Source organism: Fukomys damarensis, unplaced genomic scaffold, assembly GCF_012274545.1.
Source record: "Fukomys damarensis isolate Sample0158 unplaced genomic scaffold, DMR_v1.0_HiC HiC_scaffold_6, whole genome shotgun sequence".
Taxonomy (NCBI): Eukaryota; Metazoa; Chordata; class Mammalia; order Rodentia; family Bathyergidae; genus Fukomys; species Fukomys damarensis.
Genome location: NW_022900918.1, coordinates 31,064,004 through 31,076,623, shown reverse-complemented (window position 1 = coordinate 31,076,623; position 12,620 = coordinate 31,064,004). Strand labels below are relative to the sequence as shown.

Below are 12,620 nucleotides of genomic sequence, written 5' to 3'. Positions count from 1 at the left end.
GAAAAAACCAAAAAAAAAAAAAAAAAAAAAAAAAAATTAGAAAATGTAGACAGGATTTAAACATAGAAGCTAATCAATGCAATCCATTGACTGACTATAATAGCTGCCTATGGACTGTCAGGCAGGAGTGAGCAAAGGAAAGAAAACTACTTTAATTATTTAAAACAGGGCTGGGTGGGGGTTAGTGCAAGAAATTGTTTCCACGTGTGATGGCAGAGTTGCAATGACAGATGGGTATTGTTGCACCAAGGGATTAGCAACAGCAGGAAACCACCCCCACTCCAAAAGAGGGGATCAGTAATAACAAACAGCATTTCAGGGAATTTTACCATAATTTAGTTGGAGAGGGGCTTAGGGTCAGGGTTTTGTTTTGCCTTCTTAAGGGATCTCTTTCCTTGCTTCTGGAGGAAAAGGATCAAGCTACTCCCCCTCTACTGCCATGGAAGTTTGAGGTCCAAGTGTCAGGGGGGGGCAGTTTAATAAAGAACATATGGAGACCTGGGTCAGTCTCTTTCCTTTAAAAAATACTGAGTTACATTACACAAGAATAATTCCCAAAACGAGTCTGCAGATTGAAGCAGCAACATTCTGGCTTCCAAAAGACAAGTGTAGGAAGCTGGACACAGAGACATACTCTGGTTCAGTGGTTGCACTTCAAAGCTGTAGGAGGATTTCTTTAGATAACAAGGTAGCAATATCAGCAATATCTCCTAGGGCAGGAAAGCAAACTGGCCAGCATCTTCTCAGTGGTGGTACAGAATACCAGAAGACATTGCCACCGTGTTCTGACGGACTTCCATGTCCAAACACATATCTTCAATCAAAACTAGCTACGTAATTGGTGAGGCTTAGTGTAAAATGAAAATTACAGGAGTCTGGTTAAAAAAAAGAATTTCAAGGCAGGAATATCAGAATATTAACCCAAACACAAGGTCCTTCTCAATGTGGGACCCTGTACTAGGAGGCACGCTAGTGAAGCTGGCCCTACCGTAAGGTATAAAGGAAACACTCAGGCTTGCATACAAAGTTCCGTACAAGTCCTCATTAGCAAAGAAGTAGGTGACAAAATCCCTAGATGGAGGAAAAGAAAGAGCTTAGAAAAGAAGACTACACTGGTAGTAAGCATTAAATATATCTATATAGAAAACAAGCACTAAATAATGCTGGGAGTTATGATTACAGAATAGAAATGAAAATAGGAATAATGAAATTGCTAATGCATTTATCTAGCCCTGCAGGTAATTGTCAGGCACCGTCTAAAATTATGTTGTGCATTTAATGAGACATAATGACTATACTTTCAATGTTTTATTTAGTATCTGTCCTTAATTTCAGAAGAAGCTTTTGTTGGAAAATATCTCATTGAATGAAGAAGCATTTGTGTGAATGTTAAGTGATTTCACTGGATTTACTTCTGTTAATCTGTCTTCTCTTAAATTCTGACAAATTATATTTAATATTTTTATTGAAATAATACATAATTTTTTTATGAAAGTTCAAATGTTAATGATTACTTACAGGTAATAGAATTTGACCACTTTACCTTCATTTTTTTCTTGTATTAATTTATTTATAAAAAGAGTGTATAAGTTTTACAAAAGCTACATTTATTTTTATTTTTAAAATTTAGTGAAATTGTTCTGTATTAGCTTTTCATCATTGGGATAAAAATCCTGATATACATAACTAAAAGGAAGAAATGATTCATTGAGCTCATGATTTCAGTGGATTCTGTCGATGGTCTGCTGAATCCAAGGCAGGAACCTCATGGTGGAAGCACATGAAGGGCAAAACTACTGAGCAGTCAGAAAGCAGAGTAGGGAATAATGTCACTGAAGAAGGGTTGGTACCCAAAGGTCACACCTCTATCCCTTGCCCAGGCACACCCGGAAGTGTACTATACTAATCACCTGGACACCTTTCAAGCCAATAAAGTAGACAACCTAGTTTAACAGTCAAAATTATCCCTCCAAAAGGCTCCAGCCTGGAGAATTTTATTAACAAGACTCATTAAAGTTCAAGGCACTGAGTTTCTATATTGAAGGAATGAGATGCTTGAAAATATCCAACTTACTTCCATTACATAGTAATGATTCTAAAATGAGACAATTTATTATAAAATATGAGATGTCAATTGCTTTGAATATTTATGTAATGATAGGGTGGCTTCTTCTCATACATCCCTGTATGGCTGAGGGAGCTACAAGGAGTACTCAAAATATATGATGAATGTTTAAATTTAAAAATTATAGTAAAAGATATACTGCCATCAATATATTCTCCATGGCCTCAAACACACTTAATCCTATCATTCTTGCTATGATTCTTCCTATGATTCTTTCTGAATCAGTTCTAGAGGTTCTATTTCATAGGTGTCTTTAGAAGTCGTGATCAAAACTACAGTGAGTGCTGCTGCTGAGTGCTATCCAAAGGAAAGACAGTGTGTCTTCATTCATCTTTTTCATGCAACTTGTGGTTCTTTAAAAAAAATCTAAATGACTGTGGAAGATAAACATTTTTTATTGATTCATGACATTGAGGCAGCCATGACAGTGCAATAAATGACCTTAAGAAAGAGGGATGCTAGCCTGCATCTATCGCCCCAGCCCCTGACCTCAGCATTGGATCCTTAAGAGGTGGAGCTGTGCTGGGGCCTGTAGCCCTCACCCCACACCTCTGGCCTCCTGGCTCTGCTGGTACCTGGATTCATACCAGAGAAGCACAGCGGGTACATGAAGGCCATGGTCCTGATCTCTAGCCTTGATTTTGATTTAATTCACACAGTTAAACTTGATAGATTGATAACTACCCAAATTATCATTTTTTAAGCTGTGCTTGATGCTTTTGTATTGCTGATCATATCACTTGGGCTAAGATGTTGATTGATCTAATCAGCTGTCCTTCCTGGTATAACGAAAAGAGATTGCCTCAGATTCATTAGAGACTCAAAACCTGAAGACAAGCTATAACAGGAAGATTGAAGTATTAACCCAGGTATCAAATGAAGGACAATACCAACAACAAAAATGGAAATGGGAAGACATTCAAATAAGGCTCAAGCACAAACACAGACTTCCAGCTTCTAAAGGGCAAATTCTGGGGGAAATGGGGTGGAAAAGACTGATAATCAACGACCTGGACATCCTAAACTGATAGCTCAGGAAGTACCAAAACAGATGAATTAGGCTCTAGAAAAATTCAAAACAGAAATAATTTTCCACATAACTACAGCAATGGTGAGTGGGATGAATGACATGATTAGAGTCTCTAGAATAGAAACAGTTTAAAAAACAATTCATGCGTTCAGGACAATGATAGAAGCCATGAATGCTCAGAATAGGAAAGAAGTGAAAACCATGAATACCCAACATAGGAAAGAAATGGAGTCCATAAAACAAATTCAAACAGATATCCAGGAGATTAAAAACTCTATTGAAAGTCTATGTAACAGACCGAGCCAATCTGAAGACAGGATATCTGATATAGAAGACAGGAAGGAGATCAGTGACCATGAAAAGAATCTCTTAAAAATAGTAAGGGACATGAGAAATCAATCAAATAGCTCCTAGATGATACAAAGAAGAATAATATAAGACTGATAGGAGTCCATGAAAAAGAAGGAGAATATACAAATGACATAAAAAAAAAACTGTTCACAGAAGTAATGACAGAAAACTTCCCAAACAGAGCAAAAGAATTTGTCATACAGATAAGTGAGGCATATAGGACTCCAACTAGTCATGATTTAAAAATAATCTACACATAGACATATAATAGTCAAGATCCCGCAAACTCAACAGAAGAACAAAATACTACAAGCAGTTAGAGAAAAGAAACAAATCATTTGCAAAGGAAAGCCCATCAGAATCACAGCAGACTTTTCAATGCAAACCCTCAAATCAAAGAGAGCAGGGAGTGAAGAATTTCAAGCCCTAACAGAAAACAAACTCCAACCTAGACTGATATATCCTGACAAACTATCTTTCAAAATTGATGGGGAAATAAGATACTTCAAAAACAAAGAACACCTGAAAAACTTCATGATTACCAAAACAGCACTCCAAACAATTCTGAATAATATCTTAAAAAAAGACAATGAAGATCACAATTCTATGAGGCCCAACACAGCAAATCCAGCAGGCAAGGCAAGAAATTAAAGGGAGGGGGGAAAAAGTTAAAAAGCGCCAACAACAGGATAATAACATGATGATGATAAGTCAATATATATCAGTTATAATCATCAATGTTAATGGCCTCAATTCACCAATCAAAAGAAATTGACTGGCAGAATGGATTAAGAAGCAAAATCCAACAATATGCTATATACAAGAAACCCACTTAATCCACAAAGAAATTCATAGACGGAGAGTCAAAGGATGGAAAACAGTTCTCCATGCGACAGGAGCCCAGAAAAACGCAGGGGTAGCTATCTTATTTCCCAACAAAGTGAACTTCAAGCCAAAATTAATTAAGAGAGACAAAGAAGGTCACTACATCCTTATAAAAGGAGCAATCCAAGAGGAAGAGATGACAATCATAAATACATATGCATCAAATACTAATGCCCCCAACTATACAAAACAAATATTAAGGGACAAGAAAAACCAAATAAGCACTATTACAATTGTAGTGGGGGACCTCAGTACTCCACTGTCAGAAATAGACAGGTCATCTAGATAAAAAAACACTAGAACTGAAACAAACTTTTGAACAAATGAACTTAACAGACTTTTACAGAGTGTTCCACCCCACAAAATCAGAATATGCATTCTTTTCAGCTGCACACAGGTCGTTCTCCAAAACAGACCACATATTAGCTGATAGAACATGTTAAAGTAAATGCAAAAGAGTTGAAGTTATCCCATGTATATTATCAGACCATAGAACAGTTAAACTCTAGATCAGTAACAAAAGAAATCACAAGAACTTCACAAACACATGGAAACTGAATAATACTCTCTTGAACAACCAATGGGTCACAGAGGAAATTAAAGAATAAATTAGACAGTTTTTACAAATAAATGATAGTGCCAATACAACATATAGGAATCTATGGGACACAATGAAAGTAGTTCTATGAAGGAAATTTATAGCAGTGAATGCCCACACTAGGAAAACAAATAATCTAATGCTGAATCTTAAGCTTCTAGAAAAAGAAGAGCAAGACAAACCTAAACTTGTACAAGGGAGGAAATTATAAAGATCAGAGCAGAAACCAATTGAATGGAGACTAAGGACAATACAAAAAATCAATGAATCAGAGTTAGGTTTTTAAAAGAATAAATAAAATTGATAAACTCTTAGCCAACATTATCAAAAAAGGAAGGAAAAGGCTCAAATCCATGCAATTAGGAATGAAAAGGGTGATCCAGACAGATCCAGCAGATCCAGCAGAAATCCAGAGGATCATCAATACCTACTTTGAGAACCTGTACTCCAATAAAATGGAAAACACCGAAGAAATGGATAGATTCCTAGATACATATGAATTACTAAAGTTGAACAAAGAAGATCTAAAAATTCTAAATGCCCCAATTACAATCAGTGAAATTGAACATGTAATTAAAAATTTACCAACAAAAAAAATAGCCCAGGTCCTATGGATTCACTGCTGAATTCTACAAAACATTTAGAGAAGAACTACAGCCAATATTCTTTAAACTTTTCAATGAAATTGAAAAGGAAGCAATACTTCCAAATTCATACCTGGAAGCAAGTGTTACTTTGATTCCAAAACCAGGGAACGACCCAATCGAAAAACAGAACTACAGGCCAATCTCCTTAATGAACAAAAATCCTCAATAAGATACTGGCAAACAGAATACAGAGCGTCATCAAGAAGATCATACACCCTGACCAAGTTGCATTTATCCCAGTGATGCAAGGATGGTTCAACATACATAAATTAATAAATGTAATGCATTATGTTAACAGAGTCAAAGACAAAAAACGTGATCATCTCTGTAGCTGCAAAAAAAGCATTTGACAAATTTTAACACCCATTCATGATGAAAGCCCTGCAGAAAACTGAAATAGATGGTCTTTATCTCAACTTGATAAAGGCTACCTATGAAGAGCCAACAGCCAACATCATACTAAATGATCAAAAACTGAAAACCTTCACTCTAAAATCAGGAACAAGACAAGGATGCCCACTATCACCACCCCTGTTCAATATAGTTTTGGAAATAGCAATTAGACAAGAGAAAGAATATAATTTTGGAAACAGCGGTTAAACAAGAGATGTTTGACATTATTAATCATTAAGGAAATACAAATCAAACCATATCACCAGAAACCAACTAGGATAATATGAGCAAAAAGTCCAATAGTAATTCTGATAAAGATGTGGAGAAATAAGGACCCATATAGACTACTCATGGGAATGTACAGTGTCATAGACACCCATGGTTTACATCTAGAATGTTCCCCCAAAGTCTTCTGTGCTTGGAAGGTGATTAGATCATGGGGTGCTATGTTCATCAGTGGGTTAGCCCACTAATGAGTTCAGCTGTTAGCGGGCAGTGCCTAGTTAGAGGCTGGTCACTGGGACATATCTGAGGAGAGTGTCTCTTCCTCCCCAGCTTCTGCCATTTCTTTCTGCTTCCTGGCTGCCATGAGTTGAGCACCTTTTCCTGGGCCTCTGTCGTGGAGCCAGCCACCAATAGCATGAAGCCATGAGCCAAAATAAAGCTGTCCTTTAAGTTGTAAGTGTTGGGCATTTTGTTCCAGGGCCGAGAATGACTAAGACAGACACTTTGGAAACCAGTGTGACCATTCTCCCAAAAAGTTGAACACAGTGCTATCATTTTGACCCAGAAATTCCATTGCTAGAAAAGTACCTAAGAGAAATGAAAATATCTGTTCATGCAACATCTTGTACACACATGTTCATAGGAGCATTGTTCATTATAGCTAGAACAATGAAACAACCTAAAGTTCAACTAACCCACTGATAAGATGTAATATAACCATACATTTGAACATTGTTTGACCATTAAAAGGAAAGAAAGCATGGACACAACATGTGTCAATCTTGAGAATATTGTGCTAAGTAAAAGATGTCAGTCACAAAAGATTGCTGTTTATGTGATTCTATGACTATGAAATGTCTCAAATAGGCAAATTTGTATGTAGAGAAAGCAAGCTACCAGTTTCCTAGGGCTGGAGGATGGGAAGGTTGGGAGCAGTGGTTCCAAGATAGGAGAATTTTTGGATGCTGATGAAAACGTTCAAAAGTTGATTGTGAAAATGGTTGCACAACCACATTCTATGTGAACAGGCAAAAAATCACTGACTTACATATACAGCTACGTGAGTTATATTGTATGTGAACTAGGTATCAAAAAAATCTGTCATAACCCCTGAATTGGCAAGGATATGAGAAAAATTGAATTTTCAGATACTCTGAATGAGTAACTTTAGACAGTCACGGTGGAAAGCAGCTTAATAGTACTTAGTAAAATGAAAGTCACGTACCCTCTGACCTAGAAGTGCTGCTTTTATGTGTGTGATCATTTGCTGGATCCACTGGCACCAGAATGTAAACTAATGCCTCACTTTTTTCCTTGAGAAAGCCTCACTGAAAGATCAGATGAACTATTAAGGATGTCCTATGACAAGTTGCCTCTGTTCTGTCATAGACTTCATTTCTTACCATGCACCGAAATCATTTGTAGCTATAAGGTCAGTCTATGAACTTTTAAGTAGCACCCGTCTAGAGAAACTTGACCATGTGCACAAAGGAGCATTACAATTCAAGCCTGTTACAATAGTGGAAAACTAGAAACAATTAGTGAATAAATAAATCATAGAATATTGACTTAATAGACTTCTTACATATATTTGTACAAAGATAGATCTCAAAATATATAATTTTGAATATAAAAAGAAAGAATATTTACATCAACAAAATTATATGAATCAACAATGTTCCATGCCAATATGTATATATAATTTTTTTTGACAGACTAAACGACATTTATGAAATTCCTAACGAAATCTACCTTTGGGAAAGAAGGGGAATCAGGAGAGCAAAAGGTATTTTACTTTTATCTACAATGTTCTATTGTATTTATTTTTCTTTTTTTAATTTTTTTTAATTTTTGGCTTTTTGAGACAGGGTCTCACTATGTAGTTGAGACTGACCTGGAACTCACTGTGTAGCCCAGGCTGGTCTCGAACTCACAGCGATCCTCCTGCCTCAGCCCCCCGAGTGCTGGGATTACAGGTGTGTGCCACCACGCCCGGCTTATTGTATTTATTTTTCAAAAGATGTTTGAGTCAAACATGTCAGAATGTTAAAAACTCAATACTTTCTGATAGGTTTATGGATATTGGAAACTTTATGCTATTTGTGCTTGTCTATGTGTTTAAGTTTCTCAAGAAAAACACCACAGTGAGGTGCCTGTAGTTAGTAAATTCTGGCTGCGTGTTACCCATGTATCTGCTCCAGCTACACTGAGAGACGGGAAGTGTGGCACCTCCCCATCTGTTAAAGAAATCTGGACATCTGCGGGCAGCACAGGGACATGAAGGACTGACGTGACAGCCACAGGACAGGCAGAGACGCTTGACAACACTTATATGACTTTATCAAGCGACCAATGCTGGGGAAAAAATTAGATCTTATTAGAGCAGCATTGAAGATCATCCAGATCTCCAGGATTAAATCATTGATGTTAAATGACTGATTAGTATGTGACCTTTCATTTATTTTTTCCCACTGGATGGGACAAAGGAACTTTTCTAGCTGAACAAAACTTGTTAAAAGTGCAAGCTTTTCCAAGGGATCCTTATGTATAATTCCAGGCAGATTTTTATAGGAGGAAAGTGTTCAGAGTGGGCAGGAACACAGCATTTGAAGAATCTCATCTTAACAAGTCTTCCCTCCCTAGAAACGAATTATATTCTGATTTATCCCTTGTGCAGACCACACAAACCTTTGCATGGCCCTGAGGTTATTTCCTTGCTCAATTTCTGTGCTGGAGACCTGCTGAGGACAGACTGTGGTGAAAATTTCCGAAAGGAGGTCCTTGCTGTGTAAGTACTTCCTTTTCTACCTAATACCCAAATTAATAACTAATGTGTAGTCATGTAATCGTGTTTCTCATTAACAACACCACCGATAGACTTAGGCTCCAATTCCAGTCATTGGTTGAAGGGCGAAAAATATAGAAATGATATCATCACATTAATCTAGATAGTCAGGAAGATGTCAGCACTTTTAAAGAAAATGAAGTTTTGGCTTTATTTATTAACTTAGTTCAAGCGATGCTTATTTAGTCTTTGCTAAGGCCAGAGTGATTTGTAAGGCACTGACAATATGAAACTGGAAATTACATTTTCCACCTTTTAGCGAGATGTCAAACAACAAGGAAAATAGATTATGTGAACACTTTTGTAGATCAATGCAATGTTAAAAGATAACACACCCAAAACAATTTTAAGCTCTGTGAGGCAGGGCCATATTTTCTTTTTACACAGTTATATCCCAGAACTTAGCCTTAGAGCCCGAAGCACTTAAAATGTTGGCTATTTAGTTTGTTGTTTTGGTCTGTTCAGGCCACTGTAGCAAAATACACTTAATTGAGTAGACTGTATACACCAGAAATTTATTTTTTACTGCTCCTTTGGTGGGTACCAGTAGATTTGGCAGGTGGGTTCTTTGTTTCAAAAATGGTTCCTTGTCACTGGGTCTTCATCGGGGCAGAAGGGTCAAACACATTCTCTCCAGCCTTGCGGACAAGAGCATTAATCCTGTGCATGTTGGCTGATCCCTCATAACCTCATCATCTCCAAGTACCCTGCCTCTGAGTAGCACACCCTGGGGTTAGGCTTCAGCATATAGATTTTGAGGGGGAGCAAAGATTCATATGATGATATTTGGTAATGAGCAAGGACACTGCAGGAGAAGTGATTGTGGTAGCAGAAGCTATTTCTCTCAGATACTATCATGGACAATTGGTTGACTAAAAGCTTAGTTGAAGTGGGTAGTCCAAGATGAGACTATGTACAAACTTCCAGCATTTATAAAATCAGTCTTTAAAAAATTTCTGTCAATCCTTAGATAAAAAGCCAAACTTTTTACATGTCTGAAATCAGATCGGAAAAAATAAAATGCAGTCACATTGGACAACTCAGACATTTTGCATAAACCACATTTATAATGCATCTTATATGATTTTTAGTTCTTACAGAGTAGTGAACCCTGAAAAGACTGTTATGAAGCAAGAGCATTTCTTCACCATTTAGGTCTTCGTTATTTTCCCAAAATTTCACACCTATTTTTGTCTATTTAATTTTTTCATACTGTTTTCTGTGTTTTTGAAGCCTTAACCTTTGTTAAGTCTTCATGAAAAGAGCATTTAAATTAGTTTTCAAAAAGAGATATCTTCTGCCCATGCAAATTTTCTGGTGTTTTGTATAAGATTTAATTAAATTATATGATTACAACAACACAAACCATGGGTATAAGTGGTCTGAAGTGACTTTTAATGAACACACTTTGATTTGATGGGAAAGAGGAGATAGCGCTGAAGAAAATCCTAGCAGAATCCTGAGCTGAGTGAGCCGGAACGGCTGACAGTACTGAAGGTGGTAGGTTGGTACAGAGGGTCTAGCAGTGGGAACTGTAACCAAAACCATCTAATATCAGAAGAGTTGCTACAAAACCAAACTTAAAGGATGTTTAATATTTTCTCGGAAGACTGCAAAGAACATTCTCTCAGATCAGGGATATTTCTTGCAAAAATATAAAGGTTTTAAGCAGCACAATGTTTAGGGGAGACTGGCTTACTGTGATGCATTCTTATAAGTGTTCTTTTGAAAAAGTAGTTGCTTTTCTTTAAGAGAGACATAACCAGGATTTTTAAATTCATCTTAACAGTGATTTTATCAGTCAACTTTGAAGTTACTGCAATGAAATACCCAAACTGTCAACCTATAAAAGGATTGATTTAGCTTACAGTTGTGGAGGTTCAAGGCTGAAGAACACGTGGCCCTCTGCTCTGGCCTGTGATAAGAATGGTAGATGGTGGTCTGTCTGGCTGGACCAGTCACATCTTGAACCAGTAGTCGGGGCATGGAGGGAGAGAGAGAGAGAAGGAAAGACTAAATCTTCAAGGGCATGCGCTAATGACTTAAGGACTTTACATTAGGTTTCATGTAAAAGTCTCACTCTCTCCCATTAGTGGCATCCTAGGACCAAACCTGTAACATGTGGACCTCTAGGGGATGCTCAACATCTGAGCCATAGCAGTGATTAACAGAGGTAATCAATAGAATTGCTGTTTCCATAAATCTATTATTGAATATCCTCTCTCCACAAAGTTAACATTTTGACTTTGTGTGGGGACCAAAGAAGACAGGAAGACAAGAGGGAGGAAGGAAAGGATGGTCCATCCAAAGACTTATTCTAAGTAATTGACTTGTGCTTCTGTAAGAATGATCCTGACTTACATAATACCATGCCTCTTGTGAGTTTATCTGGAGGTTTTCCCTAGATAATGATTTTCATTAAAATTGAGAGGCACAGCAAGTTAACAAATTATTTTGCTTATTCGTGTTTATATTCATTACATGCAGATTCAATCCCTTTTTTAAAAAAATACTTTCATTTAAAAGTAGGAACCAAAGGCTAATTATAAAGTCATAATTTTGATATTATTACAACATAACAACTATATATGATCGTCATTATATTCCAATAACATACTTAAATTTGTGCCTTAGAGCTTTTCTCCAGAAAAAAAAATAGTATTTCATCAAAGGGTTTGTAGCATTTATAGTATTATTACTATCAAAATATTAAGAAATATGAATGAAGATTGTCACAAAATGTATTTTTTTTTCTTTAATTGAGAGGCTATAATTTTGAATTCCAAAGGAAGAAAGTTCAGGATGACACAATGTTTACCATGAAAGTTGCTAGATTTTTTTTCCAGTAAAGTCTTCCTGATGATGCTTAAATTCTCCTGACAGAAACCTTTCTAATATTTAAAGTACCCAGCTTTTATGGTGGGTTTTAGAAGACTCTACAAAATATTTGCTAAAAAACCATGGAAACAAATAGAAAACCACTTCCTAGAAACAAACCTTCATTAGATAGTCATTTTGCTTTTAGAATTTCTTTACTGCAACTGCAAAGGACCTTTTTAAATGCTCCCCTCAATTATTTATGGATAGATAAGTATTTTAGCTTAAATTGTATCAAAATCAAACCTGCCCATACTTTTTGAAGTCAAAATTTCCTATGAGACTTGTCAGTAGAAATCCTTTGTCCTGCCAATTTTAACCCTTTCCTTTAAAATCTTTGAACTTTTTTGCTCCCAGCAATTTGCCTCATTTTAAAAAATAGTCTCATGTTGAATAGATTAAGAATGGACAGGGACTTTAAAAAAAGGAGAAAAAGAAAAAAGTCATAGAATTAGGCCAGAGTGCCAAGGAGTTACAGAACCCATTAATTCCATTTTCTGTATAAAAAAAGTATTGTGTTTCAAATTACTCCAAAGTTGTCTTTTCAAATTACTCCAGAGTTATCACACAGGTAATGGGAGTTGGAGATTTGCCTGAGTTTCTGTTCTGTGCTTGAAATGTTGGTGTATAGCATGTGAGGTTTG

At 36.5% G+C, this 12,620-nt stretch overlaps 1 long non-coding RNA gene across 1 annotated transcript in view; it reads left to right on the top strand.

Moving 5' to 3' along the window:
* The window catches only part of LOC117285116, a 58,949-nt gene extending 49,909 nt beyond the window's left edge, over positions 1–9,040 (top strand). Inside the window, exons 5-6 of the long non-coding RNA XR_004516089.1 lie at positions 7,970–8,040; positions 8,932–9,040. This is a non-coding gene — a long non-coding RNA (uncharacterized LOC117285116). The remainder of the gene's footprint in view (positions 1–7,969; positions 8,041–8,931) is intronic.
* Positions 9,041–12,620: the final 3,580 nt, after the last annotated feature.